The sequence below is a fragment of the Eucyclogobius newberryi genome, unplaced genomic scaffold (assembly GCF_026437365.1).
Source record: "Eucyclogobius newberryi isolate DKJ021-1_F unplaced genomic scaffold, fEucNew1.0.hap1 SCAF_55, whole genome shotgun sequence".
In the NCBI taxonomy this organism is placed as follows: domain Eukaryota; kingdom Metazoa; phylum Chordata; class Actinopteri; order Gobiiformes; family Gobiidae; genus Eucyclogobius; species Eucyclogobius newberryi.
In genome coordinates, this window is record NW_027316223.1 from 211,751 (window position 1) to 234,827 (window position 23,077).

Sequence of the window (23,077 nt, forward strand, 5' to 3'; positions counted from 1 at the left end):
CAACTGGGTCTTCAAAAGGTTTGATCCATGCCTCAAATACCTCGACCTCTCTCAGCATGTCCCAGCTCTCATCCACCGGGCAAGTTTTACTGCAGCCACTGGTTCCACTGGTTCCTCACCTCCGTCTGTCCTTTGCACCTGTCCGTTGTTTCGAAGTCCCTTCATCTCCACTTGGAAATCCATCGTCACTCTCGGGGAGATAATTTCCTTCAGAGTCAGAATCTGCTGTAAATTGCATGCCACGTGTACTTCCTCCGGCCATTTTTTTCCTTACCGGATCTGCCCTAGATCATACCTGGCTAATAAGAGGAAGTTGCACCGAACCGACCAATGACTGAAGTGATTCATTTTCTACTATTATTTCATAAATTTCCTTGTACGGTAAAGTCGCATTTCTGCGACTTTGGCGCTTAAAGGGTTTTAATTAAACCAACTTTTAATAACTCCTGCCGACTTGTTGACAGAATTTGGGGTGGAATGACGCAACAATCTTCACATTGTCCCCCTATGTAAAAAACACCCTTGAACGTGTGTTTTAAATCATATCAGATTGATAACCAACCCACAGCAAAGTTACCTAGAGAGATTGTGCACACGCATTTCCATTGGCATCCAGCAAATATCAAATGCTTGGGGTGTATAAGTAGGTTCCTGTTTAAGACATGAACCCACCAGCTGTCCTTACCAAAATAACTCATTTGGCAGAGCGATAGACTGAAGATCTAGAAGTCCCTGGTTCATCCCCAGATTTCTGCATGAGAACATAGAAAGCGCATTTCTTTAAACCTTGTTGAAAGAATTAGAGGACTGAATGAAAGATACAAGATGATAGGTACGCTGTAGCTATTGAACACAATATGAGCTCAACAGATGAAGCTTTTATTTCAGTATGCAAGAGGGGCACAGTAAAGTCATGGAGCTTTAAAGCACCAACAGCATGCTCAAAGTCAATGAGAGTTTGCATGAAACACACAGCTGGTTTCACTGGGGATCGAACCCAGGACCTTCTGCGTGTAAAGCAGATGTGATGACCTCTACACAATGAAACCACAGAGCATGTGCCTGCATTCTACATGGCTGCTCTCTTTGATTTGCCCTGTTGAGTAAATCTACTATTTGTTTTGCAAGTCTTTTGTGTAACTGTCTTTCACATAGCTCAAATTGGAGCTACATTATAAAGGTGCAGAACTACACGAACATTGATCAAGACTAGGTAATCAGGATCTACTTTTATTTATTAGCCAAAATATGAAAATCATAAGCCATTTTACAAATAATTGCACTATTAAATGCACACAGACATAGCACATGAGGGCAAGGGTAGACACGACTTGGATCAAAATGTTACCTTAGCAAAAAGTAGCTGTATAGAAATGAACTCTGGCAAAAATGATCAGAATGAAAAATACTCACACACAAAGAAAGTACCCATACAAAAATATTCAATTCAAGTGGGGGCGAAGCTAAAACTACAATCCAACTATGAAGCACTTTCTGTGAATTGCAGACAGACAGTGGCTCTGGTTGAGGTCTAATTGGAAATAAAACTTGGAACAAGAGTCATGATTGCTGCAGTACAATTCCTATTTTTGACAAGACAAACCAAATGAGGAACATGAAGAAGCACAAGTGGTGACAATAAAATGGTTCATTTATTTGCCTGCACTGACAACGCAATGGATCCTCTTCACGTGTCTTCATGGCTGCCTCTGGGCTGTTGTGCTGGCTAAGGTGAGAGAATGGCCAATGTATGTACTGTATGCCATTGCCATATGATGCGTCCATCAGTCGGTAGAGCATCAGACTTTTAATCTGAGGGTCCAGGGTTCAAGTCCCTGTTCAGGTGACTCTTCATGTGTGGTTGAAGAACTGTAAAATTTGATGTGGAAAAAAGGTCTTTCCAAGTTTCTTTACAAATGCTTATCTTGTATATCTCCCAAGATTTTTAGTCTCTTTACAGTTATTAAACCAACTTTTAATAACTCCTGCCGAATATTAACCCGCTTTGTCATTAGCAGGTCCAGAGTGTGCCCTTTGCCCTCTGTGGGGCCACTCAGGTGCTGAGTAAGACCAAAGCTTCTGAGGACAGCGCCAAACTCTTTAGAAGAAGACGAGGTTGAGCGGGGCGTGAAGGAAGGAAGGAACAGTCACACACGTACGGGAAACTCCTACCAAGCAGTGGCCAGCCTATAGCACACTGGGATTCTGTGGTAATTGAACCAAGTTTAGCAGTTCCTTTCATCAGTTAATAACACAAGCAGGCTTTCCTATTTACCAATGTAGATAACAGGGGTTAGAACAGTGACTCTGGTGGGTCTTGAACTCACAGCCTTTGAATGCCTTTGCAACTTTTGTCTGATTCCCCTTTTTCACGAAAGCAGAACAGTCATCCGAAAACGGTCTACATCAATCAATCAATCAATCAATCAATCATTCAATCAATCCTTACCATCAAACTGAGAAACAAGGAGTGAAAAGAATGCATTTACTCTGTTTATTCAGGGATACTTTTCAATCTCTAATTGCAAAATGTAAGAGCTCTTTCGGGTGATAAGGTTTTCTGTACATGTAAACAACTGATTTGCTTGAAAGGCTATCATTAACGCACTGCTGGGATTTGAACCCTGGATCTCCTGTTTACCAGACAGGCACTTTGACCATCTAAGCCACAGATCCTCTTAAATGCTACTTTAACCTGTTTCACCAAGATATTCAGTGACCAATGTTACCTCATAGATTTTGCCTGCGATAGCTCTTTCAATCTTCTCTGGGTGGGCTCGAACCACCAACCTCCAGGTTAACAGCAGAGCGCGCTGGCCAATTGCGCCACAGAGACAAACAGCCCGCCCAATTAAATATTTGCGACTCGACAAGCCGCAATATCTTTTTTTTTAAAGCGAGCCAGCAACAGTCGAAAGTTCAGCCCCTGTCCAATCAACTGTGTTTAATGGAGAGCGAGGGCATCAATCTTTCTACCTTTGAGCTAAATCCCCTGTACCAATGTAGCTATAAAAAAACTGGAAGTCTTTCAATCAATCGACTCTCGCCAATTTATTGCGCACTCAATATACTGCAGTTGATCTGGATATTGAGGAAAAATTGCAAGATAATGTTATTTGACATAATGCCGATGTATTTGCTTACTTTTTCAAGCACCCTTGGCAATTGAACCTCGTTCAGCAGTGCCTTTCATCAGATAGTAAAGCGAGCAGATTTTCCATTGTAAAAAACTAATATGTTCTCTCACCATTAGCGCCTCTGGTGGGACTCAAACCCACAACCTTTGAATGCCCTTGCAAATTATGCCTGGAAGTCCAATGCGCTATCCATTGCGCCACAGAGTCCATACTTCCTTCCATGGTGCGTTTCCACAAACGCAAAACACGTTTTTCATCCAAAATGAGTCCACATCAGTCATTCCTTGCCAACAAACTGAGAATCAAAAAGTGAAAAGAGTGCAGTTAATCTGTGTGTGCAGGGATACTTTTCCATCTTATTCCAATTTGTAACAGCAGCGCATTTTCTGTCGTTGTAAATAATTTGCATACTTGAATGGACAACTGAGTAGTAGTAGGTTTGAGATGGGCCGGTAATTATTTAGCACTGTGGCATCAAGACTGCTCTTCTTTAAGAGAGGCTTAATGACTGCAGTTTTAAGGATCTTGGGAAAATTCCAGATCCAAGCAACATGTTGACTTTTTGATTGATTGGAGCCAACAGACTGCTCACCATAGACTCTAAAAATCTAGTCGGCAATGCATAAAGACAGCATGTAGTGGAATTCAGACTTGTGGTGATCTCTTGGACACTTTTGTCAGCCACAAATGCAAAATGGGTTAACTCCAGTTGTCTAGCTGGCTGCGTGCTTGTTATCTGCAAATAATGGTATTTTCAATGTTCTGAACTGAGTCTTGCAAAGAAGACTGCAAACTCATTGCACCTGGAGAAATACAGAAACCATCAGACAAAGTAACATTTACCACACTGGAATTTGAAATATTAACCCGCTTTGTCATTAGCAGGTCCAGAGTGTGCCCTTTGCCCTTGGTGGGGCCACTCAGGTGCTGAGTAAGACCAAAGCTTCTGAGGACAGTGCCAAACTCTTTAGAAGGAGACGAGGTTGAGCGGGGCGTGAAGGAAGGAAGGAACAGTCACTCACGTACGGGAAACTCCTACCAAGCAGTGGCCAGCCTATAGCACACTGGGATTCTGTGGTAATTGAACCAAGTTTAGCAGTTCCTTTCATCAGTTAATAACACAAGCAGGCTTTCCTATTTACCAATGTAGATAACAGGGGTTACAACAGTAACTTTGGTGGGTCTCGAACTCACAGCCTTTGAATGCCTTTGCAACTTTTGTCTGATTCCCCTTTTTCACAAAAGCAAAACAGTCATCCGAAAACGGTCTACATCAATCAATCAATCAATCAATCAATCATTCAATCAACCCTTACCATCAAACTGAGAAACAAGGAGTGAAAAGAGTGCATTTACTCTGTTTATTCAGGGATACTTTTCAATCTCTAATTGCAAAATGTAAGAGCTCTTTCGGGTGATAAGGTTTTCTGTACATGTAAACAACTGATTTGCTTGAAAGGCTATCATTAAGGCACTGCTGGGATTTGAACCCTGGATCTCCTGTTTACTAGACAGGCACTTTGACCATCTAAGCCACAGAGCCTCTTAAATGCTACTTTAACCTGTTTCACCAAGATATTCAGTGACCAATGTTACCTCATAGATTTTGCCTGCGATAGCTCTTTCAATCTTCCCTGGGTGGGCTCGAACCACCAACCTCCAGGTTAACAGCAGAGCGCGCTGGCCAATTGCGCCACAGAGACAAACAGCCCGCCCAATTAAATATTTGTGACTCGACAAGCCGCAATATCTTTTTTTTTAAAGCGAGCCAGCAACATTCGAAAGTTCAGCCCCTGTCCAATCAACTGTGTTTAATGGAGAACGAGGGCATCAATCTTTCTACCTTTGAGCTAAATCCCCTGTACCAATGTAGCTATAAAAAAACTGGAAGTCTTTCAATCAATCGACTCTCGCCAATTTATTGAGCACTCAATATACTGCAGTTAATCTGGATATTGAGGAAAAATTGCAAGATAATGTTATTTGACATAATGCCGATGTATTTGCTTACTTTTTCAAGCACCCTTGGCAATTGAACCTCGTTCAGCAGTGCCTTTCATCAGATAGTAAAGCGAGCAGATTTTCCATTGTAAAAAACTAATATGTTCTCTCACCATTAGCAACTCTGGTGGGACTCAAACCCACAACCTTTGAATGCCCTTGCAAATTATGCCTAGAAGTCCAATGCGCTATCCATTGCGCCACAGAGTCCATACATCCTTCCATGGTGCGTTTCCACAAACGCAAAACACGTTTTTCATCCAAAATGAGTCCACATCAGTCATTCCTTGCCAACAAACTGAGAATCAAAAAGTGAAAAGAGTGCAGTTAATCTGTGTGTGCAGGGATACTTTTCCATCTTATTCCAATTTGTAACAGCAGCGCATTTTCTGTCGTTGTAAATAATTTGCATACTTGAATGGACAACTGAGTAGTAGTAGGTTTGAGATGGGCCGGTAATTATTTAGCACTGTGGCATCAAGACTGCTCTTCTTTAAGAGAGGCTTAATGACTGCAGTTTTAAGGATCTTAGGAAAATTCCAGATCCAAGCAACATGTTGACTTTTTGATTGATTGGAGCCAACAGACTGCTCACCATAGACTCTAAAAATCTAGTCGGCAATGCATAAAGACAGCATGTAGTGGAATTCAGACTTGTGGTGATCTCTTGGACACTTTTGTCAGCCACAAATGCAAAATGGGTTAACTCCAGTTGTCTAGCTGGCTGCGTGCTTGTTTTCTGCAAATAATGGTATTTTCAATGTTCTGAACTGAGTCTTGCAAAGAAGACTGCAAACTCATTGCACCTGGAGAAATACAGAAACCATCAGAAAAAGTAACATTTACCACACTGGAATTTGAAATATTAACCCGCTTTGTCATTAGCAGGTCCAGAGTGTGCCCTTTGCCCTTGGTGGGGCCACTCAGGTGCTGAGTAAGACCAAAGCTTCTGAGGAAAGTGCCAAACTCTTTAGAAGAAGACGAGGTTGAGCGGGGCGTGAAGGAAGGAAGGAACAGTCACTCACGTACGGGAAACTCCTACCAAGCAGTGGCCAGCCTATAGCACACTGGGATTCTGTGGTAATTGAACCAAGTTTAGCAGTTCCTTTCATCAGTTAATAACACAAGCATGCTTTCCTATTTACCAATGTAGATAACAGGGGTTACAACAGTAACTTTGGTGGGTCTCGAACTCACAGCCTTTGAATGCCTTTGCAACTTTTGTCTGATTCCCCTTTTTCACAAAAGCAAAACAGTCATCCGAAAACGGTCTACATCAATCAATCAATCAATCAATCAATCAATCAATCATTCAATCAACCCTTACCATCAAACTGAGAAACAAGGAGTGAAAAGAGTGCATTTACTCTGTTTATTCAGGGATACTTTTCAATCTCTAATTGCAAAATGTAAGAGCTCTTTCGGGTGATAAGGTTTTCTGTACATGTAAACAACTGATTTGCTTGAAAGGCTATCATTAAGGCACTGCTGGGATTTGAACCCTGGATCTCCTGTTTACTAGACAGGCACTTTGACCATCTAAGCCACAGAGCCTCTTAAATGCTACTTTAACCTGTTTCACCAAGATATTCAGTGACCTATGTTGCCTCATAGATTTTGCCTGCGATAGCTCTTTCAATCTTCCCTGGGTGGGCTCGAACCACCAACCTCCAGGTTAACAGCAGAGCGCGCTGGCCAATTGCGCCACAGAGACAAACAGCCCGCCCAATTAAATATTTGTGACTCGACAAGCCGCAATATCTTTTTTTTTAAAGCGAGCCAGCAACATTCGAAAGTTCAGCCCCTGTCCAATCAACTGTGTTTAATGGAGAACGAGGGCATCAATCTTTCTACCTTTGAGCTAAATCCCCTGTACCAATGTAGCTATAAAAAAACTGGAAGTCTTTCAATCAATCGACTCTCGCCAATTTATTGCGCACTCAATATACTGCAGTTAATCTGGATATTGAGGAAAAATTGCAAGATAATGTTATTTGACATAATGCCGATGTATTTGCTTACTTTTTCAAGCACCCTTGGCAATTGAACCTCGTTCAGCAGTGCCTTTCATCAGATAGTAAAGCGAGCAGATTTTCCATTGTAAAAAACTAATATGTTCTCTCACCATTAGCGACTCTGGTGGGACTCAAACCCACAACCTTTAAATGCCCTTGCAAATTATGCCTAGAAGTCCAATGCGCTATCCATTGCGCCACAGAGTCCATACATCCTTCCATGGTGCGTTTCCACAAACGCAAAACACGTTTTTCATCCAAAATGAGTCCACATCAGTCATTCCTTGCCAACAAACTGAGAATCAAAAAGTGAAAAGAGTGCAGTTAATCTGTGTGTGCAGGGATACTTTTCCATCTTATTCCAATTTGTAACAGCAGCGCATTTTCTGTCGTTGTAAATAATTTGCATACTTGAATGGACAACTGAGTAGTAGTAGGTTTGAGATGGGCCGGTAATTATTTAGCACTGTGGCATCAAGACTGCTCTTCTTTAAGAGAGGCTTAATGACTGCAGTTTTAAGGATCTTGGGAAAATTCCAGATCCAAGCAACATGTTGACTTTTTGATTGATTGGAGCCAACAGACTGCTCACCATAGACTTTAAAAATCTAGTCGGCAATGCATAAAGACAGCATGTAGTGGAATTCAGACTTGTGGTGATCTCTTGGAAAGTTTTGTCAGCCACAAATGCAAAATGGGTTAACTCCAGTTGTCTAGCTGGCTGCGTGCTTGTTTTCTGCAAATAATGGTATTTTCAATGTTCTGAACTGAGTCTTGCAAAGAAGACTGCAAACTCATTGCACCTGGAGAAATACAGAAACCATCAGAAAAAGTAACATTTACCACACTGGAATTTGAAATATTAACCCGCTTTGTCATTAGCAGGTCCAGAGTGTGCCCTTTGCCCTTGGTGGGGCCACTCAGGTGCTGAGTAAGACCAAAGCTTCTGAGGAAAGTGCCAAACTCTTTAGAAGAAGACGAGGTTGAGCGGGGCGTGAAGGAAGGAAGGAACAGTCACTCACGTACGGGAAACTCCTACCAAGCAGTGGCCAGCCTATAGCACACTGGGATTCTGTGGTAATTGAACCAAGTTTAGCAGTTCCTTTCATCAGTTAATAACACAAGCATGCTTTCCTATTTACCAATGTAGATAACAGGGGTTACAACAGTAACTTTGGTGGGTCTCGAACTCACAGCCTTTGAATGCCTTTGCAACTTTTGTCTGATTCCCCTTTTTCACAAAAGCAAAACAATCATCCGAAAACGGTCTACATCAATCAATCAATCAATCAATCAATCAATCATTCAATCAACCCTTACCATCAAACTGAGAAACAAGGAGTGAAAAGAGTGCATTTACTCTGTTTATTCAGGGATACTTTTCAATCTCTAATTGCAAAATGTAAGAGCTCTTTCGGGTGATAAGGTTTTCTGTACATGTAAACAACTGATTTGCTTGAAAGGCTATCATTAAGGCACTGCTGGGATTTGAACCCTGGATCTCCTGTTTACTAGACAGGCACTTTGACCATCTAAGCCACAGAGCCTCTTAAATGCTACTTTAACCTGTTTCACCAAGATATTCAGTGACCAATGTTGCCTCATAGATTTTGCCTGCGATAGCTCTTTCAATCTTCCCTGGGTGGGCTCGAACCACCAACCTCCAGGTTAACAGCAGAGCGCGCTGGCCAATTGCGCCACAGAGACAAACAGCCCGCCCAATTAAATATTTGTGACTCGACAAGCCGCAATATCTTTTTTTTTAAAGCGAGCCAGCAACATTCGAAAGTTCAGCCCCTGTCCAATCAACTGTGTTTAATGGAGAACGAGGGCATCAATCTTTCTACCTTTGAGCTAAATCCCCTGTACCAATGTAGCTATAAAAAAACTGGAAGTCTTTCAATCAATCGACTCTCGCCAATTTATTGCGCACTCAATATACTGCAGTTAATCTGGATATTGAGGAAAAATTGCAAGATAATGTTATTTGACATAATGCCGATGTATTTGCTTACTTTTTCAAGCACCCTTGGCAATTGAACCTCGTTCAGCAGTGCCTTTCATCAGATAGTAAAGCGAGCAGATTTTCCATTGTAAAAAACTAATATGTTCTCTCACCATTAGCGACTCTGGTGGGACTCAAACCCACAACCTTTAAATGCCCTTGCAAATTATGCCTAGAAGTCCAATGCGCTATCCATTGCGCCACAGAGTCCATACATCCTTCCATGGTGCGTTTCCACAAACGCAAAACACGTTTTTCATCCAAAATGAGTCCACATCAGTCATTCCTTGCCAACAAACTGAGAATCAAAAAGTGAAAAGAGTGCAGTTAATCTGTGTGTGCAGGGATACTTTTCCATCTTATTCCAATTTGTAACAGCAGCGCATTTTCTGTCGTTGTAAATAATTTGCATACTTGAATGGACAACTGAGTAGTAGTAGGTTTGAGATGGGCCGGTAATTATTTAGCACTGTGGCATCAAGACTGCTCTTCTTTAAGAGAGGCTTAATGACTGCAGTTTTAAGGATCTTGGGAAAATTCCAGATCCAAGCAACATGTTGACTTTTTGATTGATTGGAGCCAACAGACTGCTCACCATAGACTTTAAAAATCTAGTCGGCAATGCATAAAGACAGCATGTAGTGGAATTCAGACTTGTGGTGATCTCTTGGAAAGTTTTGTCAGCCACAAATGCAAAATGGGTTAACTCCAGTTGTCTAGCTGGCTGCGTGCTTGTTATCTGCAAATAATGGTATTTTTTAATGTTCTGAACTGAGTCTTGCAAAGAAGACTGCAAACTCATTGCACCTGGAGAAATACAGAAACCATCAGACAAAGTAACATTTACCACACTGTAATTTGAAATATTAACCCGCTTTGTCATTAGCAGGTCCAGAGTGTGCCCTTTGCTCTTGGTGGGGCCACTCAGGTGCTGAGTAAGACCAAAGCTTCTGAGGACAGCGCCAAACTCTTTAGAAGAAGACGAGGTTGAGCGGGGCGTGAAGGAAGCAAGGAACAGTCACTCACGTACGGGAAACTCCTACCAAGCAGTGGCCAGCCTATAGCACACTGGGATTCTGTGGTAATTGAACCAAGTTTAGCAGTTCCTTTCATCAGTTAACCCTTTAGGCGCCAGAGATTATGGATGAAATAAATGTATAAATAAAAAACTTCCTGAGATACAGAGAACTGAAGCCGGGGCACAGCTCTGGGTCGGCAGTGCCCCTGGAGGCCCGTAGAAGCTCCACACTCCAGTTGATTCTTGGATAAAAGGGCACCCAGCCGGTCTCGAACTCGCGTGAGGCGGAGCAGGGATCATCCACCCCGCACACGGCCAGACTTTGCCCGGCCAGGGAGCACCTTCTGCGGGTCGGAGGCTCCGGGTCGGAGCCCCTGGAGCCTGGAGCCCTCACCGGGCCCCGAACTCGGCTGCCGGAGGCAGTGCAGTGCCTCATGGATAAAAGGGCACCCAGCCGGTCTCGAACTCGCGTGAGGCGGAGCAGGGATCATCCACCCCGCACACGGCCAGACTTTGCCCGGCCAGGGAGCACCTTCTGCGGGTCGGAGGCTCCGGGTCGGAGCCCCTGGAGCCTGGAGCCCTCACCGGGCCCCGAACTCGGCTGCCGGAGGCAGTGCAGTGCCTCATGGATAAAAGGGCACCCAGCCGGTCTCGAACTCGCGTGAGGCGGAGCAGGGATCATCCACCCCGCACACGGCCAGACTTTGCCCGGCCAGGGAGCACCTTCTGCGGGTCGGAGGCTCCGGGTCGGAGCCCCTGGAGCCTGGAGCCCTCACCGGGCCCCGAACTCGGCTGCCGGAGGCAGTGCAGTGCCTAATGGATAAAAGGGCACCCAGCCGGTCTCGAACTCGCGTGAGGCGGAGCAGGGATCATCCACCCCGCACACGGCCAGACTTTGCCCGGCCAGGGAGCACCTTCTGCGGGTCGGAGGCTCCGGGTCGGAGCACCTGGAGCCTGGAGCCCTCACCGGGCCCCGAACTCGGCTGCCGGAGGCAGTGCAGTGCCTCATGGATAAAAGGGCACCCAGCCGGTCTCGAACTCGCGTGAGGCGGAGCAGGGATCATCCACCCCGCACACGGCCAGACTTTGCCCGGCCAGAGAGCACCTTCTGCGGGTCGGAGGCTCCGGGTCGGAGCCCCTGGAGCCTGGAGCCCTCACCGGGCCCCGAACTCGGCTGCCGGAGGCAGTGCAGTGCCTCATGGATAAAAGGGCACCCAGCCGGTCTCGAACTCGCGTGAGGCGGAGCAGGGATCATCCACCCCGCACACGGCCAGACTTTGCCCGGCCAGGGAGCACCTTCTGCGGGTCGGAGGCTCCGGGTCGGAGCCCCTGGAGCCTGGAGCCCTCACCGGGCCCCGAACTCGGCTGCCGGAGGCAGTGCAGTGCCTCATGGATAAAAGGGCACCCAGCCGGTCTCGAACTCGCGTGAGGCGGAGCAGGGATCATCCACCCCGCACACGGCCAGACTTTGCCCGGCCAGGGAGCACCTTCTGCGGGTCGGAGGCTCCGGGTCGGAGCCCCTGGAGTCTGGAGCCCTCACCGGGCCCCGAACTCGGCTGCCGGAGGCAGTGCAGTGCCTCATGGATAAAAGGGCACCCAGCCGGTCTCGAACTCGCGTGAGGCGGAGCAGGGATCATCCACCCCGCACACGGCCAGACTTTGCCCGGGGAAGGGCCACTCTGGCTGGGCATGGCCCCCACTGAGCACCCCCTGGAACCCTTGGAGCCCCCGGAGCACCTCCAGAGCCACCCCCCACTCCTCCAGACTCTGCCCGGGGAAGGGCCACTCTGGCTGGGCATGGCCTCCACTGAGCACCCCCTGGAGCCCCCGGAGCACCTCCAGAGCCACCCCCCACTCTCCCCAGACTATGCCCGGGGAAGGGCCACTCTGGCTGGGCATGGCCTCCGCCGAGCACCCCCTGGAACCCCTGGAGCTCCTCCAGAGCCACCCCCCACTCCTCCAGACTCACCCCGGGGAAGGGCCACTCTGGCTGGGCATGGCCTCCACTGAGCACCCCCTGGAGCCCCCGGAGCACCTCCAGAGCCACCCCCCACTCTCCCCAGATTCTGCCCGGGGAAGGGCCACTCTGGCTGGGCATGGCCTCCGCTGAGCACCCCCTGGAGCCCCCGGAGCACCTCCAGAGCCACCCCCCACTCTCCCCAGACTCACCCCGGGGAAGGGCCACTCTGGCTGGGCATGGCCTCCGCTGAGCACCCCCTGGAACCCCTGGAGCCCCCGGAGCACCTCCAGAGCCACCCCCCACTCCTCCAGACTCTGCCCGGGGAAGGGACACTCTGGCTGGGCATGGCCTCCACTGAGCACCCCCTGGAGCCCCCGGAGCACCTCCAGAGCCACCCCCCACTCTCCCCAGACTATGCCCGGGGAAGGGCCACTCTGGCTGGGCATGGCCTCCGCCGCGCACCCCCTGGAGCCCCCGGAGCACCTCCAGAGCCACCCCCCACTCCTCCAGACTCTGCCCGGGGAAGGGACACTCTGGCTGGGCATGGCCTCCACTGAGCACCCCCTGGAGCCCCCGGAGCACCTCCAGAGCCACCCCCCACTCTCCCCAGACTATGCCCGGGGAAGGGCCACTCTGGCTGGGCATGGCCTCCGCCGAGCACCCCCTGGAACCCCTCCAGAGCCACCCCCCACTCCTCCAGACTTTGCCCGGGGAAGGGCCACTCTGGCTGGGCATGGCCCCCACTGAGCACCCCCTGGAACCCCTGGAGCCCCCGGAGCACCTCCAGAGCCACCCCCCACTCCTCCAGACTCTGCCCGGGGAAGGGCCACTCTGGCTGGGCATGGCCTCCACTGAGCACCCCCTGGAGCCCCCGGAGCACCTCCAGAGCCACCCCCCACTCTCCCCAGACTATGCCCGGGGAAGGGCCACTCTGGCTGGGCATGGCCTCCACTGAGCACCCCCTGGAGCCCCCGGAGCACCTCCAGAGCCACCCCCCACTCTCCCCAGACTATGCCCGGGGAAGGGCCACTCTGGCTGGGCATGGCCTCCGCCGAGCACCCCCTGGAACCCCTGGAGCCCCTCCAGAGCCACCCCCCACTCCTCCAGACTCACCCCGGGGAAGGGCCACTCTGGCTGGGCATGGCCTCCACTGAGCACCCCCTGGAGCCCCCGGAGCACCTCCAGAGCCACCCCCCACTCTCCCCAGACTATGCGCGGGGAAGGGCCACTCTGGCTGGGCATGGCCTCCGCCGAGCACCCCCTGGAACCCCTGGAGCTCCTCCAGAGCCACCCCCCACTCTCCCCAGACTCACCCCGGGGAAGGGTCACTCTGGCTGGGCATGGTCTCCACCAAGCACCCCCTGGAGCCCCCGGAGCACCTCCAGAGCCACCCCCCACTCCTCCAGACTCACCCCGGGGAAGGGACACTCTGGCTGGGCATGGCCTCCGCCGAGCACCCCCTGGAGCCCCCGGAGCACCCCCAGAGCCACCCCCCACTCTCCCCAGACTCACCCCGGGGAAGGGACACTCTGGCTGGGCATGGCCTCCACTGAGCACCCCCTGGAACCCCTGGAGCCCCGGGAGCACCTCCAGAGCCACCCCCCACTCTCCCCAGACTCTGCCCGGGGAAGGGCCACTCTGGCTGGGCATGGCCTCCGCCGAGCACCCCCTGGAACCCCCGGAGCACCTCCAGAGCCACCCCCCACTCCTCCAGACTCACCCCGGGGAAGGGCAACTCTGGCTGGGCATGGCCCCCACTGAGCACCCCCTGGAGCCCCCTGAGCACCTCCAGAGCCACCCCCCACTCTCCCCAGACTATGCCCGGGGAAGGGCCACTCTGGCTGGGCATGGCCTCCGCCGAGCACCCCCTGGAACCCCTGGAGCTCCTCCAGAGCCACCCCCCACTCCTCCAAACTCACCCCGGGGAAGGGCTAATCTGGCTGGGCATGGCCTCCACTGAGCACCCCCTGGAGCCCCCGGAGCACCTCCAGAGCCACCCCCCACTCTCCCCAGACTCACCCCGGGGAAGGGCCACTCTGGCTGGGCATGGCCTCCGCTGAGCACCCCCTGGAGCCCCTGGAGCCCCCGGAGACCCTCCAGAGCCACCCCCCACTCCTCCAGACTCACCCCGGGGAAGGGACACTCTGGCTGGGCATGGCCTCCGCCGAGCAGCCCCTGGAGCCCCCGGAGACCCTCCAGAGCCACCCCCCACTCTCCCCAGACTCACCCCGGGGAAGGTCCACTCTGGCTGGGCATGGCCTCCGCCGAGCACCCCCTGGAGCCCCCGGAGCACCCCCAGAGCCACCCCCCCACTCTCCCCAGACTCTGCCCGGGGAAGGGCCACTCTGCCTGGGCATGGCCTCCACCAAGCACCCCCTGGAGCCCCCCGGAGCACCTCCAGAGCCACCCCCCACTCCTCCAGACTCACCCCGGGGAAGGGACACTCTGGCTGGGCATGGCCTCCACTGAGCACCCCCTGGAGCCCCCGGAGCACCTCCAGAGCCACCCCCCACTCTCCCCAGACTATGCCCGGGTAAGGGCCACTCTGGCTGGGCATGGCCTCCGCCGAGCACCCCCTGGAGCCCCCGGAGCACCTCCACAGCCACCCCCCACTCCTCCAGACTCTGCCCGGGGAAGGGACACTCTGGCTGGGCATGGCCTCCACTGAGCACCCCCTGGAGCCCCCGGAGCACCTCCAAAGCCACCCCCCACTCTCCCCAGACTATGCCCGGGGAAGGGCCACTCTGGCTGGGCATGGCCTCCACTGAGCACCCCCTGGAGCCCCCGGAGCACCTCCAGAGCCACCCCCCACTCTCCCCAGACTATGCCCGGGGAAGGGCCACTCTGGCTGGGCATGGCCTCCGCCGAGCACCCCCTGGAACCCCTGGAGCTCCTCCAGAGCCACCCCCCACTCCTCCAGACTCACCCCGGGGAAGGGCCACTCTGGCTGGGCATGGCCTCCACTGAGCACCCCCTGGAGCCCCCGGAGCACCTCCAGAGCCACCCCCTTCACTCTCCCCAGACTATGCCCGGGGAAGGGCCACTCTGGCTGGGCATGGCCTCCGCCGAGCACCCCCTGGATCCCCTCCAGAGCCACCCCCCACTCCTCCAGACTTTGCCCGGGGAAGGGCCACTCTGGCTGGGCATGGCCCCCACTGAGCACCCCCTGGAACCCCTGGAGCCCCCGGAGCACCTCCAGAGCCACCCCCCACTCCTCCAGACTCTGCCCGGGGAAGGGCAACTCTGGCTGGGCATGGCCTCCACTGAGCACCCCCTGGAGCCCCCGGAGCACCTCCAGAGCCACCCCCCACTCTCCCCAGACTATGCCCGGGGAAGGGCCACTCTGGCTGGGCATGGCCTCCACTGAGCACCCCCTGGAGCCCCCGGAGCACCTCCAGAGCCACCCCCCACTCTCCCCAGACTATGCCCGGGGAAGGGCCACTCTGGCTGGGCATGGCCTCCGCCGAGCACCCCCTGGAACCCCTGGAGCCCCTCCAAAGCCACCCCCCACTCCTCCAGACTCACCCCGGGGAAGGGCCACTCTGGCTGGGCATGGCCTCCACTGAGCACCCCCTGGAGCCCCCGGAGCACCTCCAGAGCCACCCCCCACTCTCCCCAGACTATGCCCGGGGAAGGGCCACTCTGGCTGTGCATGGCCTCCGCCGAGCACCCCCTGGAACCCCTGGAGCTCCTCCAGAGCCACCCCCCACTCTCCCCAGACTGACCCCGGGGAAGGGCCACTCTGGCTGGGCATGGTCTCCACCAAGCACCCCCTGGAGCCCCCGGAGCACCTCCAGAGCCACCCCCCACTCCTCCAGACTCACCGCGGGGAAGGGACACTCTGGCTGGGCATGGCCTCCGCCGAGCACCCCCTGGAGCCCCCGGAGCACCCCCAGAGCCACCCCCCACTCTCCCCAGACTCACCCCGGGGAAGGGACACTCTGGCTGGGCATGGCCTCCACTGAGCACCCCCTGGAACCCCTGGAGCCCCGGGAGCACCTCCAGAGCCACCCCCCACTCTCCCCAGACTCTGCCCGGGGAAGGGCCACTCTGGCTGGGCATGGCCTCCGCCGAGCACCCCCTGGAACCCCCGGAGCACCTCCAGAGCCACCCCCCACTCCTCCAGACTCACCCCGGGGAAGGGCAACTCTGGCTGGGCATGGCCCCCACTGAGCACCCCCTGGAACCCCTGGAGCCCCTGGAGCACCTCCAGGGCCACCCCCCCACTCCACCAGACTCAGCCCCGACCCGGGCACACTCTTCCCCGGGTCCTGGGCTCCGGGACTCCGGGGATGACCACCGGGGACCAGGCTCTCCCTCCGAACCCGGGGACCCACCCTTAAGCACCCCCTCGCGGGCTAAACCCCTTAGGGGCAGCCGCCTGGAAGCCCGTGCCCTTGGTACTCTGACATGGAAGCCCGTGCCCTTGGTACTCTTAACCACACTTTGAAATTTTTCGAGTATAGTGTACTATTTCGGTTTTTACTCTAAGTCCCTCAGGGGCATAGTGTACTATACTATGATGGTCAGATCACCTCCAGGCCCCAGGGGAGTGCTTTTCTGGGGTCAAACAGTGCACTGATGATGGGGGATTATTTCATTTAGCTCATTTTGGTGTTTTTTCACATTTTAACCCATTTTCACCCCTTTTGCTCACAACTTCGTACTACGGCCCGGAAAAACGACAAAGTCGATGGGTATAGTGTACTATTGCCGAAAAACGACAGAGTCCCTCGGGTATAGTGTACTATTGCCGAAAAACGACAGAGTCCCTCGGGTATAGTGTACTATTGCCGAAAAACGACAGAGTCCCTCGGGTATAGTGTACTATTGCCGAAAAACGACAGAGTCCCTCGGGTATAGTGTACTATTGGCTGGAAGCTCGGTTTTTTTTCTAAGTCCAGCAGGGGTATATGGTACTATATTCTGGTGGTCAGATCACCTCCAGGCCCCAGGGGAGTGCTTTTCTGGGGGCAAACTGTGCACTGATGATGGGGGATTATTTCATTTTGCTCATTTTGGTGTTTTTTCACATTTTAACCCATTTTCACCCCTTTTGCTCACATCTTCAAACTCGGGCCCTGATTACAAGTTCTGACCAAATGATGACAAACACGGTATTTATTATGTATTTTTTTCATTTTTTTTATTTTTCCAACTTATACATCCATCATTGGTGCCAGGCAGGTTGTGGAGAAAGCAGTGAAGAAAGGAGAGAGCCATCACAGAAAAGATGTCCATCCAGGGTCAAGGTACCCTGCACTTTTACATATCCAAATGACAGCATTTAAAGTTTTTTAGCGTATGGTATCTCTCGTTGCATGGAACCGCACAGAGGCCAACGCCACACTGACGGCACCTGTACTTTGTTTGCCGCCTGCCTTTGGTACGAGAGCGGTCAGAGCACACGGCGCAGTCTGGACGTCCCTCTGCTTGACAAAGCCAATGACGCTCTGTGAGTCTCTGTGGCATTTCACCCTCCGGTCTTGAGCGCCTTTCTTGTTTTTTGGAGTGATCAGCCAGTAATGCATCAATAATGTTCTGAATGTAAACCTTTAAAGGTTTGTGTGGGCCTGGAGTGGATTTGGTGTATATGATGTGTGAGTTGACAATACTTATGCTTATAATGGCATTGAATATGCGATGATACCATTTCCGGGACCTGTGTGGAAAGAGGTATGTCTTCATCCTCTGGTCAGCAGTGTCCACTCCACCCATGTAGGCGTTGTACTGGTCGACACATACAGGTCTTTTGATGTCACGGAAGCCAGTGTCATCTGTCTTGGATCGGATCCTCCTCTGAACACAATCATTTCCATGGACTGTGGACAACATGGTGAGACGTTTAGTATCGTGCCAAGCACAAGCCAGGAGTTTTCCCTTTCTGCAAAAAACTGGGTCATCTCCTTTTTTCAGCTGTAAGACACTTTTACCAAGGCATTTTGGCATCCCCAACCTGGTAATCCTTACCGTCCCACACAGTCCAGTTTCCAAATCTGCTAATTCATTTGCAATTACAGGCGAGGTATAGTAACTGTCCATGTAAATCTCGTGTCCTTTGCCCGTAAAGGGAGAAACCAACTCACGGACAACTGCGTGTGTTGCACTGATGTTGCTTGCATTATTTTTGTACTGTCCAGTGTGCATTGACCAGCGCAAAACATACCCTGAACAGCTTTCACTCAGGGCATACACTCTATAGCCATATTTGTCAGGTTTATTCGGAGAGTAACATTTTAGTGAAGATCTCCCCTTGAAAGCTATTGTCATTTCATCTAAAGAAAGCTCCTTGATTGGACTGTAAACTGCTGCAAATTTGGGAATAATCAAATCTATTATTGGGCGGACTTTGAACAGTTTATCGTGCCCGGGCTCGCCTGTTCTCACATAATCATTATTGTTGACAAAATGAAAGAACGAAAGAATGATTTCAAATCTGTTTCTTGACATTACATTTCCAAATCCAGGCGTTTGTGTAAGCCAAAATGTTCCCCAGTAATCCTCGATTTCAGGTTTCTCAACAAGGCCCATGGAGAGATGCAAAGCGAAGAAAGCTTTCATTTCGGTGACTGATACATCATACCACTCAAGAAATCTTGAATGTGGCTTCAGAATCATAGGTGCCATACACTGATGTGCATATCTATTTGTCTCATCAGTAATGAAAGTCCAAAACTGATCGGTCAGAAAGAGTGACAGAATATCAAATGGATTAGCATCCGTCAGATCCATCTCTCCTGTGTAGCCAACTGGGTCTTCAAAAGGTTTGATCCATGCCTCAAATACCTCGACCTCTCTCAGCATGTCCCAGCTCTCATCCACCGGGCAAGTTTTACTACAGCCACTGGTTCCACTGGTTCCTTGCCTCCGTCTGTCCTTTGCACCTGTCCGTTGTTTCGAAGTCCCTTCATCTCCACTTGGAAATCCATCGTCACTCTCGGGGAGATAATACCCTTCAGAGTCAGAATCTGCTGTAAATTGCATGCCACGTGTACTTCCTCCAGCCACTTTTTTCCTTACCGGATCTGCCCTGGATCATACCTGGCTAATAAGAGGAAGTTGCACCGAACCGACCAATGACTGAAGTTATTCATTTTCTACTATTATTTCATAAATTTCCTTGTACGGTAAAGTCGCATTTCTGCGACTTTGGCGCTTAAAGGGTTAGTTTGTGTGAACTGTGAGTATACAGAATCAGATCCGTTATTACAGTAGCACAAATGACCGTACCTATACTTTGGTAAAAAAACACATCAAACTGCTGTCTCTTTTTAAAGGAGTTTGATGTGGTTGTTGTTACATCAAACTACTGCGTCCTTTAAAAGTCCACATCAAGCTAATGCTTTTTTTTAAAGTCTATTGCAATTGAGATGTCAGTCGAGAGCCGTAACAGCAGTAGTGCATCCAAGAAAGCTGTGTATTGAATGGATATAGAACCTTTAGTGAAGCAGGAGCCAACAGGCTATTCACATCCTTGTGTAGGGTCTCAAACTACAGGTATTCAGTTTACGATTAAGGAAGATTTCTTAGCAGAAACGAGACAAGACGGGGCACCAGGGTAAAACCCAAAAAGCTAAGATACGGTCCTTAATCACGCTCGTTAAAAGGTTTGAAGGGTGTTTCACGATTCAGGGACTTACGCATAGTCTAATCAAACAAACAATAGTCAATAACTCTTTCGTGTAGTTTATTTATCAAAAGGGCAATCAAAAAGGGCACCGGAGCAGAAATGCGCACAGGTAAATCACAGGTGATGTTATATCAGATTTAAAGGCAGAATTCATGCAGATAATGTTAAACCAGGGTTTTGCCTTTGATAATCAAACGTGTCTATGCTAATCTATATCAAAAAGAGGGAAAGTGAGAAGCTAAGGGAGGAGGAACAGCTGAGTTCTACCCAAATCACGCCACAAAAGAACCGCACACTGAAGTCGGCTTACGATTTTGTAGAACTCGGTCCGGCTGGTCCTTGTCCGCGGACGAGATCCGTGGCGAGGCAGCGGCGTGGAGCGGTGTGGCGGGCGAAGGCAGTGGCGTGCCGCGATATCCGTGATGCGGGGCGGCAGCGGTGGCGCGAGGCGGCGCGTGGAGCGGTGTGGCGGGCGAAGGCAGTGGCGTGCCGCGATGTCCGTGACGCGGGGCGGCAGCGGTGGCGCGAGGTGGCGCGTGGCGATGTCCGGGAGTTCCTTAGCGGTAGAACGCTTTAGCTGCGTGTTAGCTCCTCACGCGGCCTTTACTCAGATGAGAACGTAGCGCTGATCCACGTAAACGGCGTAGATTACTTCAAAAATAGTAGAAGCGAAGTAGAAAAGAAAGTCTCTGTCCGGTTTAGCGCTTAAGCTTAGTTCCAGGTGTTTCCAGGTGTTTTCAGAGTTCAGGGGGGCGATGAGGCTGGCCTAGTCTTGTCGACCCACGTGGCGGACGCTTTGTTGAGACAAAGGAAAAATAAACAGGCTCGTCCGTGGAGACGGCTTCAAAGAGATAGACAAAGGCTTGAACAAAAAAAAAGGAAGAAGAGAGCAAGAAGAGAAGAGAGGAGAAGAGAGCGTTCCAAGCTCGGAGCGTCTTTTTGTCACCTAGCGCCGCAGGGCACGCTGGGAGCGAAAGGGGCGGGCGCTACTGCGACGACACGTTAAACACTTTTGGCAGTTTGTGCACATTATTCCTTGAGGTAGATACATTTTACATCTTCTTTCACCTGTGATGGGCACTCGAGTTAAAGCATTGGGAATATAAAACCTTAAACAGTGGAAAAATACGTAACACAAGGTGAAACATGAGGTGTACGGAGTTGATTCGGACAAACATTCATGGCATAATCACATAAAACATAGTTTTCATCAGGGCGTCCTCCTGTAAGACTGTGGGGGAGAAGGTCTGTTATCGCCAAAGTCACAGCGGCTCCCTGCGGTGAGGGAGAGAGGGAGAAAGAAAACCCCCCAATGTTCAAAGAGAGTTTTTCTGTTATCTGGCCGTGGAATGTCCATCTCCATTCCCCTACACTTGCAATGAGGTCAAATATAGGACAAACCCATTGTCAGGAGTGGGATTAGAACCCATTCCTCCACTTGTAGACCAAATTTGCTTACGCTTAGGTAGGAGTTTACCTTGACCCTGACACCTTGGACATTTCAGCGATGCTGACATTGAGCTCCCTTATCTCGAAGATAACGTTCCAAAAATCAGTACAAAGTAAATGCTTTGGCACCCTTACACTAGATGAAGTCTTTCCAATTATGTACAGTCCATATAAAGAGATGACTTTAACAGGTGATGAGAATTGAGTGAAATAGTTCAAATCTCATTGTTACAGAGGGTTTAATTCTTCTTCTTTCGGTTCCAACAGAAGAAAATTTATGACCAAGATTTCACGGGTTGTAATGGCAAGCAGTCCATAAAGCTTAAAATCAACTCCGCCCAACGTGGGGCTCGAACCCACGACCCTGAGATTAAGAGTCTCATGCTCTACCGACTGAGCTAGCCAGGCTGGCTGCCCAAAAGGCAAAAAAGGTCATAATGAAAACCCAGAATTTTTCAGTACTAAGTCTGGTAAATTAATCTGTCACTTTAATTTCTCAGTGAGTGGTCACAATTACAGTATAAGACATATGATACAGTTCACTCTGAATGTACTCAATGCTTTGACAGTACAGCATCTACGTAGTAGATTGGCCATCACATCACAATTCATCATTGGAAGTAACACTTCATTTGAAATCTTAAGCCAATACGACAATTTTTCATCCATTGTCACACATGTGCTTGTAAATTAGGGTGTAAAAATGGCTTCCTTTCCAAAGGAAATATTTTTTTTTTGTCAGGAGTGGGATTTGAACCCACACCTCCATTCAGAGACCAGAATCCCCTGTGGCGAGGAAGGAGTTTACCTTGAGTCTGGCGCCTTAGACCGCTCGGCCATGCTGACACTTTATTTATGTGAACTGTGAGTATACAGAATCAGATCCGTTATTACAGTAGCACAAATGACCGTACCTATACTTTGGTAAAAAAACACATCAAACTGCTGTCTCTTTTTAAAGGAGTTTGATGTGGTTGTTGTCACATCAAACTACTGCGTCCTTTAAAAGTCCACATCAAGCTAATGCTTCGTTTTAAAGTCTATTGCAATTGAGATGTCAGTCGAGAGCCGTAACAGCAGTAGTGCATCCAAGAAAGCTGTGTATTGAATGGATATAGAACCTTTAGTGAAGCAGGAGCCAACAGGCTATTCACATCCTTGTGTAGGGTCTCAAACTACAGGTATTCAGTTTACGATTAAGGAAGATTTCTTAGCAGAAACGAGACAAGACGGGGCACCAGGGTAAAACCCAAAAAGCTAAGATACGGTCCTTAATCGCGCTCGTTAAAAGGTCTGAAGGGTGTTTCACGATTCAGGGACTTACGCATAGTCTAATCAAACAAACAATAGTCAATAACTCTTTCGTGTAGTTTATTTATCAAAAGGGCAATCAAAAAGGGCACCGGAGCAGAAATGCGCACAGGTAAATCACAGGTGATGTTATATCAGATTTAACAGCAGATTTCATGCAGATAATGTTAAACCAGGGTTTTGCCTTTGATAATCAAACGTGTCTATGCTAATCTATATCAAAAAGAGGGAAAGTGAGAAGCTAAGGGAGGAGGAACAGCTGAGTTCTACCCAAATCACGCCACAAAAGAACCGCACACTGAAGTCGGCTTACGATTTTGTAGAACTCGGTCCGGCTGGTCCTTGTCCGCGGACGAGATCCGTGGCGAGGCAGCGGCGTGGAGCGGTGTGGCGGGCGAAGGCAGTGGCGTGCCGCGATATCCGTGACGCGGGGCGGCAGCGGTGGCGCGAGGCGGCGCGTGGAGCGGTGTGGCGGGCGAAGGCAGTGGCGTGCCGCGATGTCCGTGACGCGGGGCGGCAGCGGTGGCGCGAGGTGGCGCGTGGCGATGTCC

The 23,077-nt window shown here is 50.6% G+C and overlaps 7 non-coding genes across 7 annotated transcripts; all 7 read right to left on the reverse strand.

Moving 5' to 3' along the window:
• Window positions 1-976: 976 nt before the first annotated feature.
• Window positions 977-1,049, reverse strand: trnav-uac (transfer RNA valine (anticodon UAC)). Its single transcript has one exon. It is a non-coding gene; the product is annotated as a tRNA-Val (tRNA).
• Window positions 1,050-4,606: 3,557 nt separating this feature from the next.
• trnat-agu (transfer RNA threonine (anticodon AGU)) lies at window positions 4,607-4,680 on the reverse strand. The gene has a single exon. It is a non-coding gene; the product is annotated as a tRNA-Thr (tRNA).
• A 577-nt stretch (window positions 4,681-5,257) lies between these two features.
• trnar-ucu (transfer RNA arginine (anticodon UCU)) lies at window positions 5,258-5,348 on the reverse strand. Its single transcript is given in 2 exon segments — window positions 5,258-5,293; window positions 5,312-5,348. It is a non-coding gene; the product is annotated as a tRNA-Arg (tRNA).
• Window positions 5,349-7,269: 1,921 nt separating this feature from the next.
• On the reverse strand, window positions 7,270-7,360 carry trnar-ucu (transfer RNA arginine (anticodon UCU)). Its single transcript is given in 2 exon segments — window positions 7,270-7,305; window positions 7,324-7,360. It is a non-coding gene; the product is annotated as a tRNA-Arg (tRNA).
• Window positions 7,361-9,277: 1,917 nt separating this feature from the next.
• Window positions 9,278-9,368, reverse strand: trnar-ucu (transfer RNA arginine (anticodon UCU)). The gene is given in 2 exon segments: window positions 9,278-9,313; window positions 9,332-9,368. It is a non-coding gene; the product is annotated as a tRNA-Arg (tRNA).
• A 12,182-nt stretch (window positions 9,369-21,550) lies between these two features.
• trnak-cuu (transfer RNA lysine (anticodon CUU)) lies at window positions 21,551-21,623 on the reverse strand. The gene has a single exon. It is a non-coding gene; the product is annotated as a tRNA-Lys (tRNA).
• A 328-nt stretch (window positions 21,624-21,951) lies between these two features.
• trnal-caa (transfer RNA leucine (anticodon CAA)) lies at window positions 21,952-22,061 on the reverse strand. The gene is made up of 2 exons: window positions 22,024-22,061; window positions 21,952-21,997 (listed from the first exon to the last, which is right to left on the reverse strand). It is a non-coding gene; the product is annotated as a tRNA-Leu (tRNA).
• Between the last annotated feature and the right edge of the window lie 1,016 nt (window positions 22,062-23,077).